Raw genomic sequence first — 17,785 nt, 5'->3', positions numbered from 1 at the left:
TGTGGTAATAGCTTTCAAGTTATGTTCTGATGGTGGTGAGAGTGGAGCAGGACTGTCTCCATGGCGCAATTGGCTAGCGCGATCGGCTGTTAACCGAAAGGTTGGAGTTTCGAGCCCACCCGGTGGTGGTGCGGCGCTTTTTTTTCTTTGGGCTGATAGCTCTGAAGAAATGTTCTGACGGTGGTGAGAGTGGAGCAGGACTGTCTCCGTGGCGCAATTGGCTAGCGCGATCGGCTGTTAACCGAAAGGTTGGAGGTTCGAGCCCTCCCGGTGGCGGTGCGGCGCTTTTTCTTTCTTTGGGGCGATAGCTCTGAAGAAATGGTCTGACGGTGGTGAGAGTGGAGCACGACTGTCTCTGGCGCAATTGGCTAGCGCGATCGGCTGTTAACCGAAAGGTTGGAGTTTCGAGCCCTCCCGGGAGTGGTGTGTTGCTTTTTTCTTTGCACTGATAGCTTTGAAGATATGTTTTGATGGTGGTGAGAGTGGAGCAGGACTGTCTCCGTGGCGCAATTGGCTTGCGCAATCGGCTGTTAACCGAAAGGTTGGAGGTTCGAGCCCTCCCAGGAGTGGTGTGTTGCTTTTTTCTTTGTGGTAATAGCTTTGAAGATATTGTCACGATGAGTCACAAGTACTGGGGGATTTATTAAACCACCAGGTAGCTAGCACTAGGACGATGCGTCAGTCGTGGCTGGCTCTCGAGCAAAGAAGAACGCGATCTTCTTTTTTCCTCTAGATTTTGAGCCGCTCTTGCTGTCAACCCACTACGTGCTGGCGGCATTATCCCCCCTTCCGAAAAGAAAAAAAACAAGTACCAAAAAGAGGAAAGGAAAGTGCATAGCAGCACCACGATGCTACTACATAGGCACGTGAAAAAAAAATGGAAATTCGGATGAAGTGAAAGTAAAAATTAAAGAGCGTGTCAACATAGGAAACGTCAATGAACGAGAAAGTAAGTTCACAAAATGAACAAAAAACACAAAGAACGCTGTACGGTAAAGGAAAAGTTACGAACAACGCGCAATAAATGGCTTCATGCGCAACACATGAACGACGTCCGGCCTCAGCCGTGTCCTGATCCGTGCATGGGGTGTTGAGTCCGGAACCACTTCGTAGTTCACGTCACTGACGCGGCGTAACACTTTATATGGGCCAAAGTACCGGCTCAGCAACTTTTCATTAAGGCCACGGCGGCGGACGGGCGTCCACACCCAAACTTGATCTCCGGGGCTGTAAAACACTTCTCTGTGGCGGGTATTATAGCGTCGTGCGTCTGCCTGCTGTTGCTGGCCGATGTGCAGTCGCGCGAGCTGCCGGGCATCCTCGGCACGCTCTGCGAATTCTTCGGCGTCTGTTGCCAACTCGTTTTCGTCCTGACACGGTAGCATTGAATCTAGCATGGTCTGCACTTCGCGGCCGTAGAGAAGCCGAAATGGCGTGAATCGCGTGGTCTCTTGCACGGCGGTATTATACGCGAAGGTCACGTAAGGCAAGATCCGGTCCCATGTTTTGTGCTGTACGTCGATGTACATTGAGATCATGTCTGCGAGGGTCTTATTCAGTCGTTCAGTAAGTCCGTTGGTTTGCGGGTGGTACGCAGTTGTCTTTCGGTGTCTGGTGTTGCTCAGTTTGAAAACTTCGTCCGTAAGCTGTGCCGTGAATGCCGTCCCTCTGTCCGTTATTACACTGGAAGGAGCACCGTGTCGTAACACGATGTGGCGCACGAAAAATTGTGCTACCTCAGAAGCCGTGGCTCGTGGGATCGCCTGGGTTTCAGCGTAGCGTGTCAAATAGTCGGTCGTGACGATCACCCATTTGTTGCTGTCCGCAGACATAGGAAATGGCCCGAGAATGTCCATGCCGACTTGGTCGAATGGCGTGCAGGGTGCTTTAATGGGCTGAAGCAAACCAGCTGGCTTAACAGATGGTTGCTTTCGGCGCTGACATTCCCGACAGCTCTTTACGTACTTCTTTACGCTTGCTGAAAGTCCTGGCCAATAGTACCTCTCGCTCACTCTGGCAAGTGTCCTTGAGTAGCCCAGATGACCGGATGTGGGTTCGTTATGGCAAGCGAAGAGGACGTCGTCTCGCATGTCTCGAGGAACCACCAGGAGGTAAGCACGATTGTTCGAACGAGCGTTCCTCTTGTACAGCACATCGTCTCGTAGGCAGAACGACGTCAACGAGCGGGATAAATGACGTGGTATAATTGCGCCCTGGCCCTCTAAATGATCAATGATTGGACGAATCTCTGCATCATCTCGCTGTCGTTTGCTCAAGTCTGATGTACTAACAGCGCCCAGAAAGCCTTCGTCTTCCTCTGCTTCCTGACTGACGACATGAAGGGGTGCGCGTGACAGTGTGTCAGCGTCCTCATGCTTACGGCCGGACTTATGGACGATGGTGACATCAAATTCCTGCAGCCGCAGACTCCACCGTGCTAGCTGACCTGAAGGGTCACGCAGGCTTGCCAACCAACAGAGCGCGTGATGGTCCGTCACTATCTTGAAGGGACGACCATAAAGGTACGGGCGGAACTTGGTGATTGCCCACACGACTGCGAGGCACTCTTTCTCCGTAGTGGAATAATTCGCCTCGGCACGGGATAGAGAGCGGCTGGCGTAGGCTATCACTCTTTCGATGTCCTCTTGACGCTGAACGAGCACTGCACCGAGCCCAATGTTACTAGCGTCAGTATGGACCTCCGTGTCAGCATCATCGTCGAAATGAGCGAGAATGGGCGCTGATTGCATGCGCTGTCGCAGCTCATCAAAAGCTGCTTGTTGCTCGTTTTCCCAGACAAACGGCGTGTCGTGCCTTGTGAGACGAGTCAGAGGTTCTGCTATCTGTGAAAAGCCATGAATGAATCGGCGATAGTAGGCGCACAAACCAAGGAAGCGCCGGACGGCTTTCTTATCGACAGGAGTTGGTAATTCGGCAACAGCGGCAAGCTTGTCCGGATCGGGACGGATTCCTTCGGCGCTAACTACATGTCCAAGAAATTTTAGTTCTTTATAGCCGAAGTGGCACTTCTGTGGCTTTAGTGTGAGGTCCGCCGATCGGATAGCCTCCAGCACGCTGCGCAGGCGGTGAAGGTGCTGCTCAAACGTGGTAGAGAAGACCACCACATCATCAAGGTAGACAAGACAAGTCTGCCACTTGAGCCCTGTGAGGACAGTGTCCATCATTCGCTGGAAAGTTGCCGGTGCTGAACACAAGCCAAAAGGGAGCACTCGAAATTGGTATAGGCCGTCTGGAGTCACAAAGGCTGTTTTCTCACGGTCTCGCTGATCTACTTCGATTTGCCAATATCCGCTTTTGAGATCGAGAGAAGTGAAATAATGGGCACGACGAAGTCTATCCAGCGAATCGTCGATACGTGGCAGCGGATACACATCCTTTTTCGTCACGTTGTTAAGCTTCCGGTAGTCGACGCAGAAGCGTAGCGACCCGTCCTTCTTTTTGACAAGTACGACTGGAGATGACCACGGGCTGTTCGATGGTTCAATAACGCCATCGTCAAGCATCTCGGTGACTTGCGTACGTATTGCTTCACGTTCTTTGGCCGACACGCGGTAGGGGTTCTGGTGTATCGGACGTGCGTCTTCGTACGTGATGATCCTGTGTTGAGTGATGGACGTCTGGCGGATCTTTGAGCAAGTTGCGAAGCAAGACCTGAACTCGAACAAAAGCGCTCGTAGTGCAGTCTGGTTAACGGTGGGCAGATCAGGATTGATGTCAATATTACTCATTGACGTGTCGGCGGTATCCACTATTTCGGACGTGAAACAGTTGGTGACGTTTGCTACTTCGTGTGCAAACGCTATCGAAGTGCCACGGAAAAGATGTCGATGCTCGTTGCTAAAGTTGGTTACGAGCAATTCAGATCGACCATCACGAAGGTGTATTACACTTCTAGCTACACAAATGCCTTGCTGCAGGAGGTGTTCAAAATTTGTCTCAGCCACCACATCGCCATCGCCCAAACCACAGCATGTTACGTCGACTAGAACACTTGTTCGTGGAGGAAGCGTCACACTCTGTTCAGAAATACGGAGTACGTCGACACGCCTTCCACCATCTTGCACGTTAATTGCTCGCTGGGCTGAGAACGTGACGCGGCGCTCTTTCAGATCAATGATAGCTCCATTTTCTTGTAGAAAGTCAATTCCCAGAATGACGTCACGGGAACATTCGCGTAGAACAAGGCAGCTTGCTACGAATGTGTACCCTTGAATCTGTACTCTAGTTGTGCAGGCACCCAGTGGGGTAACGACGTGGCCACCAGCTGTCCGAATCTGCGAGTTATGCCACGGCGTGATGACTTTCTTCAGCTGCGTTGTCAGTTTCCCGCTTAGTATGGAATAGTCTGCGCCGGTGTCCACTAAGGCATTAACTGCACAACCATCAATTGTCACTGCTATGTCCAATGAAAGTCGGCCATCCTTTGCAGCAGTATGTGATGTCGGACCGGTTTCTGTACAGTTCTGCGTCAATGGGAGGTCTTCAGCGCTTCGACGTTCAGCGACCCCGCCCCCAGAGGTCGCTTGGTCTAGTTTTCCCGACGGGGGCTGGGAGACCGTGTGGTAGAATACCGCTGGGGCGTTGATGAAAATCGCCTCGGTGATGGCGAGTGCGACTGGCGCCCGGCAGATGGTGGTGCATGCTGCTGGGAGAGGTAGTTTTCGATGTCGCGCGGTCTCTGGCCGTAACGGGGTGGCGGTGAGTACGCAGAGAAGCCACGAAGCCCAAGACGGCGATATGGGCACTGGCGGTACAAGTGATCAGCTTCTCCACAGTGAAAGCACAGAGGCCGGCGATCAGGTGTGCGCCAAACATCAGACTTTCGAGGAGACGTGCGCCGATCGTCGATGTACTGAATTGGTTGCACTGAACGATGGGCGACAGAAGCACCAGGGACAAAGGGCAGGGGCGGTGGCGTGTACGTGCCTTCGTAGTATGGCATGTGCTGCGCTGACTGTAGTGAAACAGCAGGAACAGGATGGACGAATAATGGCGGCGATGCAGCAGGGCGTTTCAAAGCTTCTGCGTAGGTTGTCTCACGGCGGTATTCAGCAGGAGCTGGCACAGCTGTATCATGAGGCAAGGTGTCCCGGAGAGCCTGGTGCAGCTCATCCTTGATCACAGTTGTAATAGAGTTTACTGTAGGATGAGGTGTTACACCAGCCTTTTGTAACTCTTCACGTATTATACCACGGATGAGTTCACGTAGATAGTCGTTGTTGGTTCTAGTGGCGGTGAAAATGTCGGCAGTAGACATGCCATTGACTTGCCTGTTGTATTGGTTGGATCACTGCTGCAGCATTTTTTCCATTGTCACGGCCTCGGACAAGAACTCCGCGACCGTCTTCGGAGGGCTGCGCACGAGGCCGGCAAAAAGCTGGTCCTTGACACCGCGCATCAAATGACGCAACTTCTTGTCCTCCGTCATTCTTGAATCGGCCCGTCGGAAGAGGCGCGTCATGTCTTCGACGAACGTGGTCACAGTTTCGTTTGGCAGCTGGACGCGGGCCAGAATAGCTCTTTCAGCTCGTTCTTGGCGATCAGCACTGGCATACGTCTGCAGAAGTCTACGAGAGAATTCGGGCCACGTCGTCAGCTGTTCCTCTCGGTTTTGATACCACGTACGTGCCCCGTCTTCGAGATAGAAGTAGACACGACCCAGTTTCGCCGCGTCGTCCCACTGATTCAAGGCGGCTACGCGCTCGAAATCCGCCAACCAGTCCTCAACGTCTTCGTGCTCCGAGCCATGGAACGTCGCCGGTGCGCGTGGGCTTTCCAACGTGTAGCGTTTCGACGTCGTGCTTCCCGTGCCGGTCGCCGAGGTTTGCACCGAAGCGCTGGTCATGTTTGTCGACGTGGTGGGAGCAGTATCGTCGGCTTCCGGAGGCAATCCCCTGATTCGGCGGCTGGTCCGATGCACGGGAGTATTGACTGGCACTGACTGGACTCGTATCGCGGCTTCCTGGGGGGGTCTGCAGCATCCGTGAGACTACCCAGCACTTCCACCAGTTGTCACGATGAGTCACAAGTACTGGGGGATTTATTAAACCACCAGGTAGCTAGCACTAGGACGATGCGTCAGTCGTGGCTGGCTCTCGAGCAAACAAGAACGCGATCTTCTTTTTTCCTCTAGATTTTGAGCCGCTCTTGCTGTCAACCCACTACGTGCTGGCGGCAATATGTTCTGATGGTGGTGAGAGTGGAGCACGACTGTCTCCATGGCGCAATTGGCTAGCGCGATCGGCTGTTAACCGAAAGGTTGGAGTTTCGAGCCCACCCGATGGTGGTGCGGCGCTTTTTTTTCTTTGTGGTGATAGCTTTGATGATATGTTCTGATGGTGGTGAGAGTGGAGCAGGACTGTCTCCGTGGCGCAATTGGCTAGCGCGATTGGCTGTTAACCGAAAGGTTGGAGTTTCGAACCCTCCCGGGAGTGGTGTGTTGCTTTTTTCTTTGCACTGAGAGCTTTGAGGATATGTTCTGATGGTGGTGAGAGTGGAGCATGACTGTCTTCGTGGCGCAATTGGCTTGCGCGATCGGCTGTTAACCGAAAGGTTGGAGGTTCGAGCACCACCCGGTGGTAGTGCGGCGCTTTTTTTTCTTTGCACTGATAGCTTTGAAGATATGTTCTGATAGTGGTGAGAGTGGAGCAGGACTGTCTCCGTGGCGCAATTGGCTTGCGTGATCAGCTGTTAACCGAAAGGTTGGAGGTTCGAGCCCACCCGGTGGTGGTGCGGTGCTTTTTTTTCTTTGGGCTGATAGCTTTGAAGATATGTTCTGATGGTGGTGAGAAGGAAGCAAGACTGTCTCCGTGGCGCAATGGGCTAGCGCGATCGGCTGTTAACCGAAAGGTTGGAGTTTCGAGCCCTCCCGGGAGTGGTGTGTTGCTTTTTTCTTTGTGGTAATAGCTTTCAAGTTATGTTCTGATGGTGGTGAGAGTGGAGCAGGACTGTCTCCATGGCGCAATTGGCTAGCGCGATCGGCTGTTAACCGAAAGGTTGGAGTTTCGAGCCCACCCGGTGGTGGTGCGGCGCTTTTTTTTCTTTGGGCTGATAGCTCTGAAGAAATGTTCTGACGGTGGTGAGAGTGGAGCAGGACTGTCTCCGTGGCGCAATTGGCTAGCGCGATCGGCTGTTAACCGAAAGGTTGGAGGTTCGAGCCCTCCCGGTGGCGGTGCGGCGCTTTTTCTTTCTTTGGGGCGATAGCTCTGAAGAAATGGTCTGACGGTGGTGAGAGTGGAGCACGACTGTCTCTGTGGCGCAATTGGCTAGCGCGATCGGCTGTTAACCGAAAGGTTGGAGGTTCGAGCCCACCCGGTGGTGGTGCGGCGCTTTTTTTCTTTGGGCTCATAGCTCTGAAGAAATGTTCTGACGGTGGTGAGAGTGGAGCAGGACTGTCCCCGTGGCGCCATTGGCTAGCGCGATCGGCTGTTAACCAAAAAGTTGGATGTTCGAGCCCTCCCGGGTGGGGTGTGTTGCTTTTTTCTTTGCGCTGATAGCTTTGAAGATATTTTCTGATGGTGGTGAGCGTGGAGCACGATTGTCTCCGTGGCGCAATGGGCTACCGCGATCGGCTGTTAACCGAAAGGTTGGAGTTTCAAGCCCTCCCGGGAGTGGTGTGTTGCTTTTTTCTTTGCGCTGATAGCTTTGAAGATATGTTCTGATGGTGGTGAGAGTGGAGCAGGACTGTCTCCGTGGCGCAATTGGCTTGCGCGATCGGCTGTTAACCGAAAGGTTGGAGTTTCGAGCCCTCCCGGGAGTGGTGTGTTGCTTTTTTTCTTTGTGGTAATAGCTTTTAAGATATGTACTGATGGTGGTGAGAGCGGAGCAAGACTGTCTCCGTGGCGCAAAGGGCTAGCGCGATCGGCTGTTAACCGAAAGGTTGGAGTTTCGAGCCCGCCCGGGAGTGGTGTGTTGCTTTTTTCTTTGCGCTGATAGCTTTGAATATATGTTCTGATGGTGGTGAGAGCGAAGCAAGACTGTCTCCGTGGCGCAAAGGGCTAGCGCGATCGGCTGTTAACCGAAAGGTTCGAGTTTCGAGACCTCCCGGGAGTGGTGTGTTGCTTTTTTTATTTGTGGTAATAGCTTTGAAGATATGTTTTGATGGTGGTGAGAGTGGAGCAGGACTGTCTCCGTGGCGCAATTGGCTTGCGCAATCGGCTGTTAACCGAAAGTTTGGAGGTTCGAGCCCACCCGTTGGTGGTGCGGCGCTTTTTTTTCTTTGTTCTGATAGCTTTGAAGATATGTTCTGATGGTGGTGAGAGTGGAGCAAGACTGTCCCCGTGGCGCAATGGGCTACCGGGATCGGCTGTTAACCGAAAGGTTGGAGTTTCAAGCCCTCCCGGGAGTGGTGTGTTGCTTTTTTCTTTGCGCTGATAGCTTTGAAGATATGTTCTGATGGTGGTGAGAGTGAAGCAAGACTGTCTCCGTGCGCAACGGGCTAGCGCGATCGGCTGTTAACCGAAAAGTTGGAGTTTCGAGCCCTCCCGGTGGTGGTGCGGCGCTTTTTTTTCTTTGGGGTGATAGCTCTGAATAAATGTTTTGACGGTGGTGAGAGTGGAGCAGGACTGTCTCCGTGGCGCAATTGGCTTGCGCAATCGGCTGTTAACCGAAAGGTTGGAGGTTCGAGCCCACACGGTGGTGGTGCGGCGCTTTTTTTTTGCACTGATAGCTTTGAAGATATGTTCTGATGGTGGTGAGAGTGGAGCAAGACTGTCCCCGTGGCGCAATGGGTTACCGCGATCGGCTGTTAACCGAAAGGTTGGAGTTTCAAGCCCTCCCGGGAGTGGTGTGTTGCTTTTTTCTTTGCGCTGATAGCTTTGAAAATATGTTCTGATGGTGGTGAGAGTGGAGCAGGACTGTCTCCGTGGCGCAATTGGCTTGCGCGATCGGCTGTTAACCGAAAGGTTGGAGTTTCGAGCCCTCCCGGGAGTGGTGTGTTGCTTTTTTTCTTTGTGGTAATAGCTTTTAAGATATGTACTGATGGTGGTGAGAGTGGAGCAGGACTGTCTCCGTGGCGCAATTGGCTAGCGCGATCGGCTGTTAACCGAAAGGTTGGAGTTTCGAGCCCACCCGGTGGTGGTGCGGCGCTTTTTTTTCTTTGGGCTGATAGCTTTGAGGATATGTTCTGATGGTGGTGAGAGCGGAGCAAGACTGTCTCCGTGGCGCAAAGGGCTAGCGCGATCGGCTGTTAACCGAAAGGTTTGAGTTTCGAGCCCTCCCGGGAGTGGTGTGTTGCTTTTTTCTTTGCGCTGATAGCTTTGAAGATATGTTCTGATGGTGGTGAGAGTGGAGCAGGACTGTCTCCGTGGCGCAATGGGCTAGCGCGATCGGCTGTTAACCGAAAGGTTGGAGTTTCGAGCCCTCCCGGTGGTGGTGCGGCGCTTTTTTTCTTTGGGGTGATAGCTCTGAACAAATGTTTTGACGGTGGTGAGAGTGGAGCAGGACTGTCTTCGTGGCGCAATTGGCTTACGCGATCGGCTGTTAACCGAAAGGTTGGAGGTTCGAGCCCTCCCGGGAGTGGTGTGTTGCTTTTTTCTTTGCACTGATAGCTCTGAAGAAAGGGTCTGACGGTGGTGAGAGTGGAGCACGACTGTCCCCGTGGCGAAATGGGCTAACGCAATCGGCTGTTAACCGAAAGGTTAGAGTTTTGAGACCTCCCGGGAGTGGTTTGTTGCTTTTTTCTTTGCACTGATAGCTTTGAAGATATGTTCTGATGGTGGTGAGAGTGGAGCAGGACTGTTTCCGTGGCGCAATTGGCTAGCGCGATCGGCTGTTAACCGAAAGGTTGGAGTTTCGAGCCCACCCGATGGTGGTGCGGCGCTTTTTCTTTCTTTGGGGCGATAGCTCTGAAGAAATGGTCTGACGGTGGTGAGAGTGGAGCACGACTGTCTCTGTGGCGCAATTGGCTAGCGCGATCGGCTGTTAACCGAAAGGTTGGAGGTTCGAGCACACCCGGTGGTGGTGCGGCGCTTTTTTTCTTTGGGCTCATAGCTCTGAAGAAATGTTCTGACGGTGGTGAGAGTGGAGCAGTACTGTCCCCGTGGCGCCATTGGCTAGTGCGATCGGCTGTTAACCAAAAAGTTGGAGGTTCGAGCCCTCCCGGGTGGGGTGTGTTGCTTTTTTCTTTGCGCTGATAGCTTTGAAGATATTTTCTGATGGTGGTGAGCGTGGAGCACGATTGTCTCTGTTGCGCAATTGGCTAGTGCGATCGGCCGTTAACCGAAAGTTCGGAGGTTCGAGCCCACCTGGTGGTGGTGCGGCGCTTTTTTTTCTTTGGGCTGATAGCTTGAAAGATATGTTCTAATGGTGGTGAGAGTGGAGCAGGACTGTCTCCGTGGCGCAATTGGCCAGCGCGATTGGCTGTTAACCGAAAAGTTGGAGGTTCGAGCCCTCCCGGGAGTGGTGTGTTGCTTTTTTCTTTGTGCTGATAGGTTTGAAGATATGTTCCGATGGTGGTAAGAGTGGAGCGCGACTGTCTCCGTGGCGCAATTGGCTAGTGCGATCGGCTGTTAACCGAAAGGTTGGAGGTTCGAGCCCACCCGGTGGTGGTGCGGCGCTTTTTTTTCTTTGGGCTGATAGCTTTGAAGATATGTTCTGATGGAGGTGAGAAGGGAGCAAGTTTGTCTCCGTGGCGCAATGGGCTAGCCTGATCGGCTGTTAACCGAAAGGTTGGAGTTTCGAGCCCGCCCGGGAGTGGTGTGTTGCTTTTTTCTTTGCGCTGATAGCTTTGAATATATGTTCTGATGGTGGTGAGAGCGAAGCAAGACTGTCTCCGTGGCGCAAAGGGCTAGCGCGATCGGCTGTTAACCGAAAGGTTCGAGTTTCGAGACGTCCCGGGAGTGGTGTGTTGCCTTTTTTCTTTGCGCTGATAGCTTTGAAGATATGTTCTGATGGTGGTGAGAGTGGAGCAGGACTGTCCCCGTGGCGCCATTGGCTAGCGCGATCGGCTGTTAACCAAAAAGTTGGAGGTTCGAGCCCTCCCGGGTAGGGTGTGTTGCTTTTTTCTTTGCGCTGATAGCTTTGAAGATATTTTCTGATGGTGGTGAGCGTGGAGCACGATTGTCTCCGTTGCGCAATTGGCTAGCGCGATCGGCCGTTAACCGAAAGGTTGGAGGTTCGAGCCCACCTGGTGGTGGTGCGGCGCTTTTTTTTTTCTTTGGGCTGATAGCTTGAAATATATGTTCTAATGGTGGTGAGAGTGGAGCAGGACTGTCTCCGTGGCGCAATTGGCCAGCGCGATCGGCTGTTAACCAAAAAGTTGGAGGTTCGAGCCCTTCCGGGAGTGGTGTGTTGCTTTTTTCTTTGTGCTGATAGCTTTGAAGATATGTTCCGATGGTGGTAAGAGTGGAGCGTGACTGTCGCCGTGGCGCAATTGGCTAGTGCGATCGGCTGTTAACCGAAAGGTTGGAGGTTCGAGCCCACCCGGTGGTGGTGCGGCGCTTTTTTTTCTTTGGGCTGATAGCTTTGAAGATATGTTCTGATGGTGGTGAGAGTGGAGCAGGACTGTCTCCGTGGCGCAATTGGCTAGCGCGATTGGCTGTTAACCGAAAGTTTGGAGGTTCGAGCCCACCCGTTGGTGGTGCGGCGCTTTTTTTTCTTTGTTCTGATAGCTTTGAAGATATGTTCTGATGGTGGTGAGAGTGGAGCAAGACTGTCCCCGTGGCGCAATGGGCTACCGCGATCGGCTGTTAACCGAAAGGTTGGAGTTTCAAGCCCTCCCGGGAGTGGTGTGTTGCTTTTTTCTTTGCGCTGATAGCTTTGAAGATATGTTCTGATGGTTGTGAGAGTGAAGCAAGACTGTCTCCGTGCGCAATGGGCTAGCGCGATCGGCTGTTAACCGAAAAGTTGGAGTTTCGAGCCCTCCCGGTGGTGGTGCGGCGCTTTTTTTTCTTTGGGGTGATAGCTCTGAATAAATGTTTTGACGGTGGTGAGAGTCGAGCAGGACTGTCTCCGTGGAGAAATTGGCTTGCGCAATCGGCTGTTAACCGAAAGGTTGGAGGTTCGAGCCCACCCGGTGGTGGTGCGGCGCTTTTTTTTCTTTGCACTGATAGCTTTGAAGATATGTTCTGATGGTGGTGAGAGTGGAGCAAGACTGTCCCCGTGGCGCAATGGGCTACCGCGATCGGCTGTTAACCGAAAGGTTGGAGTTTCAAGCCCTCCCGGGAGTGGTGGGTTGCTTTTTTCTTTGCGCTGATAGCTTTGAAGATATGTTCTGATGGTGGTGAGAGTGGAGCAGGACTGTCTCCGTGGCGCAATTGGCTTGCGCGATCGGCTGTTAACCGAAAGGTTGGAGTTTCGAGCCCTCCCGGGAGTGGTGTGTTGCTTTTTTTCTTTGTGGTAATAGCTTTTAAGATATGTACTGATGGTGGTGAGAGTGGAGCAGGACTGTCTCCATGGCGCAATTGGCTAGCGCGATCGGCTGTTAACCGAAAGGTAGGAGTTTCGAGCCCACCCGGTGGTGGTGCGGCGCTTTTTTTTCTTTGGGCTGATAGCTTTGAAGATATGTTCTGATGGTGGTGAGAGCGGAGCAAGACTGTCTCCGTGGCGCAAAGGGCTAGCGCGATCGGCTGTTAACCGAAAGGTTCCAGTTTCGAGCCCTCCCGGGAGTGGTGTGTTGCTTTTTTCTTTGCGCTGATAGCTTTGAAGATATGTTCTGATGGTGGTGAGAGTGGAGCATGACTGTCTCCGTGGCGCAATTGGCTTGCGCGATCGGCTATTAACCGAAAGGTTGGAGTTTCGAGCCCTCCCGGTGGTGGTGCGGCGCTTTTTTTCTTTGGGGTGATAGCTCTGAATAAATGTTTTGACGGTGGTGAGAGTGGAGCAGGACTGTCTTCGTGGCGCAATTGGCTTACGCGATCGGCTGTTAACCGAAAGGTTGGAGGTTCGAGCCCTCCCGGGAGTGGTGTGTTGCTTTTTTCTTTGCACTGATAGCTCTGAAGAAAGGGTCTGACGGTGGTGAGAGTGGAGCACGACTGTCCCCGTGGCGAAATGGGCTAACGCAATCGGCTGTTAACCGAAAGGTTAGAGTTTTGAGACCTCCCGGGAGTGGTTTGTTGCTTTTTTCTTTGCACTGATAGCTTTGAAGATATGTTCTGATGGTGGTGAGAGTGGAGCAGGACTGTTTCCGTGGCGCAATTGGCTAGCGCGATCGGCTGTTAACCGAAAGGTTGGAGTTTCGAGCCCACCCGATGGTGGTGCGGCGCTTTTTCTTTCTTTGGGGCGATAGCTCTGAAGAAATGGTCTGACGGTGGTGAGAGTGGAGCACGACTGTCTCTGTGGCGCAATTGGCTAGCGCGATCGGCTGTTAACCGAAAGGTTGGAGGTTCGAGCACACCCGGTGGTGGTGCGGCGCTTTTTTTCTTTGGGCTCATAGCTCTGAAGAAATGTTCTGACGGTGGTGAGAGTGGAGCAGTACTGTCCCCGTGGCGCCATTGGCTAGTGCGATCGGCTGTTAACCAAAAAGTTGGAGGTTCGAGCCCTCCCGGGTGGGGTGTGTTGCTTTTTTCTTTGCGCTGATAGCTTTGAAGATATTTTCTGATGGTGGTGAGCGTGGAGCACGATTGTCTCTGTTGCGCAATTGGCTAGTGCGATCGGCCGTTAACCGAAAGTTCGGAGGTTCGAGCCCACCTGGTGGTGGTGCGGCGCTTTTTTTTCTTTGGGCTGATAGCTTGAAAGATATGTTCTAATGGTGGTGAGAGTGGAGCAGGACTGTCTCCGTGGCGCAATTGGCCAGCGCGATTGGCTGTTAACCGAAAAGTTGGAGGTTCGAGCCCTCCCGGGAGTGGTGTGTTGCTTTTTTCTTTGTGCTGATAGGTTTGAAGATATGTTCCGATGGTGGTAAGAGTGGAGCGCGACTGTCTCCGTGGCGCAATTGGCTAGTGCGATCGGCTGTTAACCGAAAGGTTGGAGGTTCGAGCCCACCCGGTGGTGGTGCGGCGCTTTTTTTTCTTTGGGCTGATAGCTTTGAAGATATGTTCTGATGGAGGTGAGAAGGGAGCAAGTTTGTCTCCGTGGCGCAATGGGCTAGCCTGATCGGCTGTTAACCGAAAGGTTGGAGTTTCGAGCCCGCCCGGGAGTGGTGTGTTGCTTTTTTCTTTGCGCTGATAGCTTTGAATATATGTTCTGATGGTGGTGAGAGCGAAACAAGACTGTCTCCGTGGCGCAAAGGGCTAGCGCGATCGGCTGTTAACCGAAAGGTTCGAGTTTCGAGACGTCCCGGGAGTGGTGTGTTGCCTTTTTTCTTTGCGCTGATAGCTTTGAAGATATGTTCTGATGGTGGTGAGAGTGGAGCAGGACTGTCCCCGTGGCGCCATTGGCTAGCGCGATCGGCTGTTAACCAAAAAGTTGGAGGTTCGAGCCCTCCCGGGTAGGGTGTGTTGCTTTTTTCTTTGCGCTGATAGCTTTGAAGATATTTTCTGATGGTGGTGAGCGTGGAGCACGATTGTCTCCGTTGCGCAATTGGCTAGCGCGATCGGCCGTTAACCGAAAGGTTGGAGGTTCGAGCCCACCTGGTGGTGGTGCGGCGCTTTTTTTTTCTTTGGGCTGATAGCTTGAAATATATGTTCTAATGGTGGTGAGAGTGGAGCAGGACTGTCTCCGTGGCGCAATTGGCCAGCGCGATCGGCTGTTAACCAAAAAGTTGGAGGTTCGAGCCCTTCCGGGAGTGGTGTGTTGCTTTTTTCTTTGTGCTGATAGCTTTGAAGATATGTTCCGATGGTGGTAAGAGTGGAGCGTGACTGTCGCCGTGGCGCAATTGGCTAGTGCGATCGGCTGTTAACCGAAAGGTTGGAGGTTCGAGCCCACCCGGTGGTGGTGCGGCGCTTTTTTTTCTTTGGGCTGATAGCTTTGAAGATATGTTCTGATGGTGGTGAGAGTGGAGCAGGACTGTCTCCGTGGCGCAATTGGCTAGCGCGATTGGCTGTTAACCGAAAGTTTGGAGGTTCGAGCCCACCCGTTGGTGGTGTGGCGCTTTTTTTTCTTTGTTCTGATAGCTTTGAAGATATGTTCTGATGGTGGTGAGAGTGGAGCAAGACTGTCCCCGTGGCGCAATGGGCTACCGCGATCGGCTGTTAACCGAAAGGTTGGAGTTTCAAGCCCTCCCGGGAGTGGTGTGTTGCTTTTTTCTTTGCGCTGATAGCTTTGAAGATATGTTCTGATGGTTGTGAGAGTGAAGCAAGACTGTCTCCGTGCGCAATGGGCTAGCGCGATCGGCTGTTAACCGAAAAGTTGGAGTTTCGAGCCCTCCCGGTGGTGGTGCGGCGCTTTTTTTTCTTTGGGGTGATAGCTCTGAATAAATGTTTTGACGGTGGTGAGAGTCGAGCAGGACTGTCTCCGTGGAGAAATTGGCTTGCGCAATCGGCTGTTAACCGAAAGGTTGGAGGTTCGAGCCCACCCGGTGGTGGTGCGGCGCTTTTTTTTCTTTGCACTGATAGCTTTGAAGATATGTTCTGATGGTGGTGAGAGTGGAGCAAGACTGTCCCCGTGGCGCAATGGGCTACCGCGATCGGCTGTTAACCGAAAGGTTGGAGTTTCAAGCCCTCCCGGGAGTGGTGGGTTGCTTTTTTCTTTGCGCTGATAGCTTTGAAGATATGTTCTGATGGTGGTGAGAGTGGAGCAGGACTGTCTCCGTGGCGCAATTGGCTTGCGCGATCGGCTGTTAACCGAAAGGTTGGAGTTTCGAGCCCTCCCGGGAGTGGTGTGTTGCTTTTTTTCTTTGTGGTAATAGCTTTTAAGATATGTACTGATGGTGGTGAGAGTGGAGCAGGACTGTCTCCATGGCGCAATTGGCTAGCGCGATCGGCTGTTAACCGAAAGGTTGGAGTTTCGAGCCCACCCGGTGGTGGTGCGGCGCTTTTTTTTCTTTGGGCTGATAGCTTTGAAGATATGTTCTGATGGTGGTGAGAGCGGAGCAAGACTGTCTCCGTGGCGCAAAGGGCTAGCGCGATCGGCTGTTAACCGAAAGGTTCCAGTTTCGAGCCCTCCCGGGAGTGGTGTGTTGCTTTTTTCTTTGCGCTGATAGCTTTGAAGATATGTTCTGATGGTGGTGAGAGTGGAGCAGGACTGTCTCCGTGGCGCAATGGGCTAGCGCGATCGGCTGTTAACCGAAAGGTTGGAGTTTCGAGCCCTCCCGGTGGTGGTGCGGCGCTTTTTTTCTTTGGGGTGATAGCTCTGAATAAATGTTTTGACGGTGGTGAGAGTGGAGCAGGACTGTCTTCGTGGCGCAATTGGCTTACGCGATCGGCTGTTAACCGAAAGGTTGGAGGTTCGAGCCCTCCCGGGAGTGGTGTGTTGCTTTTTTCTTTGCACTGATAGCTCTGAAGAAATGGTCTGACGGTGGTAGAGTGGAGCACGACTGTCCCCGTGGCGAAATGGGCTAACGCAATCGGCAGTTAACCGAAAGGTTGGAGTTTCGAGCCCTCCCGGGAGTGGTGTGTTGCTTTTTTTTTGCACTGATAGCTTTGAAGATATGTTCTGATGGTGGTGAGAGTGGAGCAGGACTGTCTCCGTGGCGCAATTGGCTTGCGCGATCGGCTGTTAACCGAAAGGTTGGAGGTTCGAGCCCTCCCAGGAGTGGTGTGTTGCTTTTTTCTTTGTGGTAATAGCTTTGAAGATATGTTCTGATGGTGGTGAGAGTGGAGCACGACTGTCTCCATGGCGCAATTGGCTAGCGCGATCGGCTGTTAACCAAAGGTTGGAGGTTCGAGCCCACCCGGTGGCGGTGCGGCGCTTTTTCTTTCTTTGGGGCGATAGCTCTGAAGAAATGGTCTGACGGTGGTGAGAGTGGAGCACGACTGTCTCTGTGGCGCAATTGGCTAGCGCGATCGGATGTTAACCGAAAGTTTGGAGGTTCGAGCCCACCCGGATGGAGGTGCGGCGCTTTTTTTCTTTGGGCTGATATCTCTGAAGAAATGTTCTGACGGTGGTGAGAGTGGAGCAGGACTGTCCCCGTGGCGCCATTGGCTAGCGCGATCGGCTGTTAACCAAAAAGTTTGAGGTTCGAGCCCTCGCGGTTGGGGTGTGTTGCTTTTTTCTTTCCGCTGATAGCTTTGAAGATATTTTCTGATGGTGGTGAGCGTGGAGCACGATTGTCTCCGTTGCGCAATGGGCTAGCGCGATTGGCCGTTAACCGAAAGGTTGGAGGTTCGAGCCCACCATGTGGTGGTGCTGCGCTTTTTTTCTTTGGATGATAGCTTGAAAGATATGTTCTAATGGTGGTGACAGTGGAGCAGGACTGTCTCCGTGGCGCAATTGGCCAGCGCGATCGGCTGTTAACCGAAAAGTTGGAGGTTCGAGCCCTCCCGGGAGTGGTGTGTTGCTTTTTTCTTTGTGCTGATAGCTTTGAAGATATGTTCCGATGGTGGTAAGAGTGGAGCGCGACTGTCTCCGTGGCGCAATTGGCTAGTGCGATCGGCTGTTAACCGAAAGGTTGTAGGTTCGAGCGCACCCGGTGGTGGTGCGGCGCTTTTTTTTCTTTGGGCTGATAGCTTTGAAGATATGTTCTGATGGAGGTGAGAAGAGAGCAAGTTTGTCTCCGTGGCGCAATGGGCTAGCCCGATCGGCTGTTAACCGAAAGGTTGGAGTTTCGAGCCCGCCCGGGAGTGATGTGTTGCTTTTTTCTTTGCGCTGATAGCTTTGAATATATGTTCTGATGGTGGTGAGAGCGGAGCAAGACTGTCTCCGTGGCACAAAGGACTAACGCGATCGGCTGTTAACCGAAAGGTTCGAGTTTCGAGCCCTCCCGGGAGTGGTGTGTTGCTTTTTTCTT

The 17,785-nt window shown here is 52.8% G+C and overlaps 2 non-coding genes across 2 annotated transcripts; both read left to right on the top strand.

The window, feature by feature from the left end:
* Positions 1-202: 202 nt before the first annotated feature.
* Positions 203-276, top strand: TRNAN-GUU (transfer RNA asparagine (anticodon GUU)). Its single transcript has one exon. It is a non-coding gene; the product is annotated as a tRNA-Asn (tRNA).
* A 6,842-nt stretch (positions 277-7,118) lies between these two features.
* On the top strand, positions 7,119-7,192 carry TRNAN-GUU (transfer RNA asparagine (anticodon GUU)). Its single transcript has one exon. It is a non-coding gene; the product is annotated as a tRNA-Asn (tRNA).
* Positions 7,193-17,785: the final 10,593 nt, after the last annotated feature.

This window comes from Rhipicephalus microplus, unplaced genomic scaffold, assembly GCF_043290135.1.
Source record: "Rhipicephalus microplus isolate Deutch F79 unplaced genomic scaffold, USDA_Rmic scaffold_127, whole genome shotgun sequence".
Taxonomy (NCBI): domain Eukaryota; kingdom Metazoa; phylum Arthropoda; class Arachnida; order Ixodida; family Ixodidae; genus Rhipicephalus; species Rhipicephalus microplus.
This window is presented reverse-complemented; position numbering and strand designations above follow the sequence as displayed.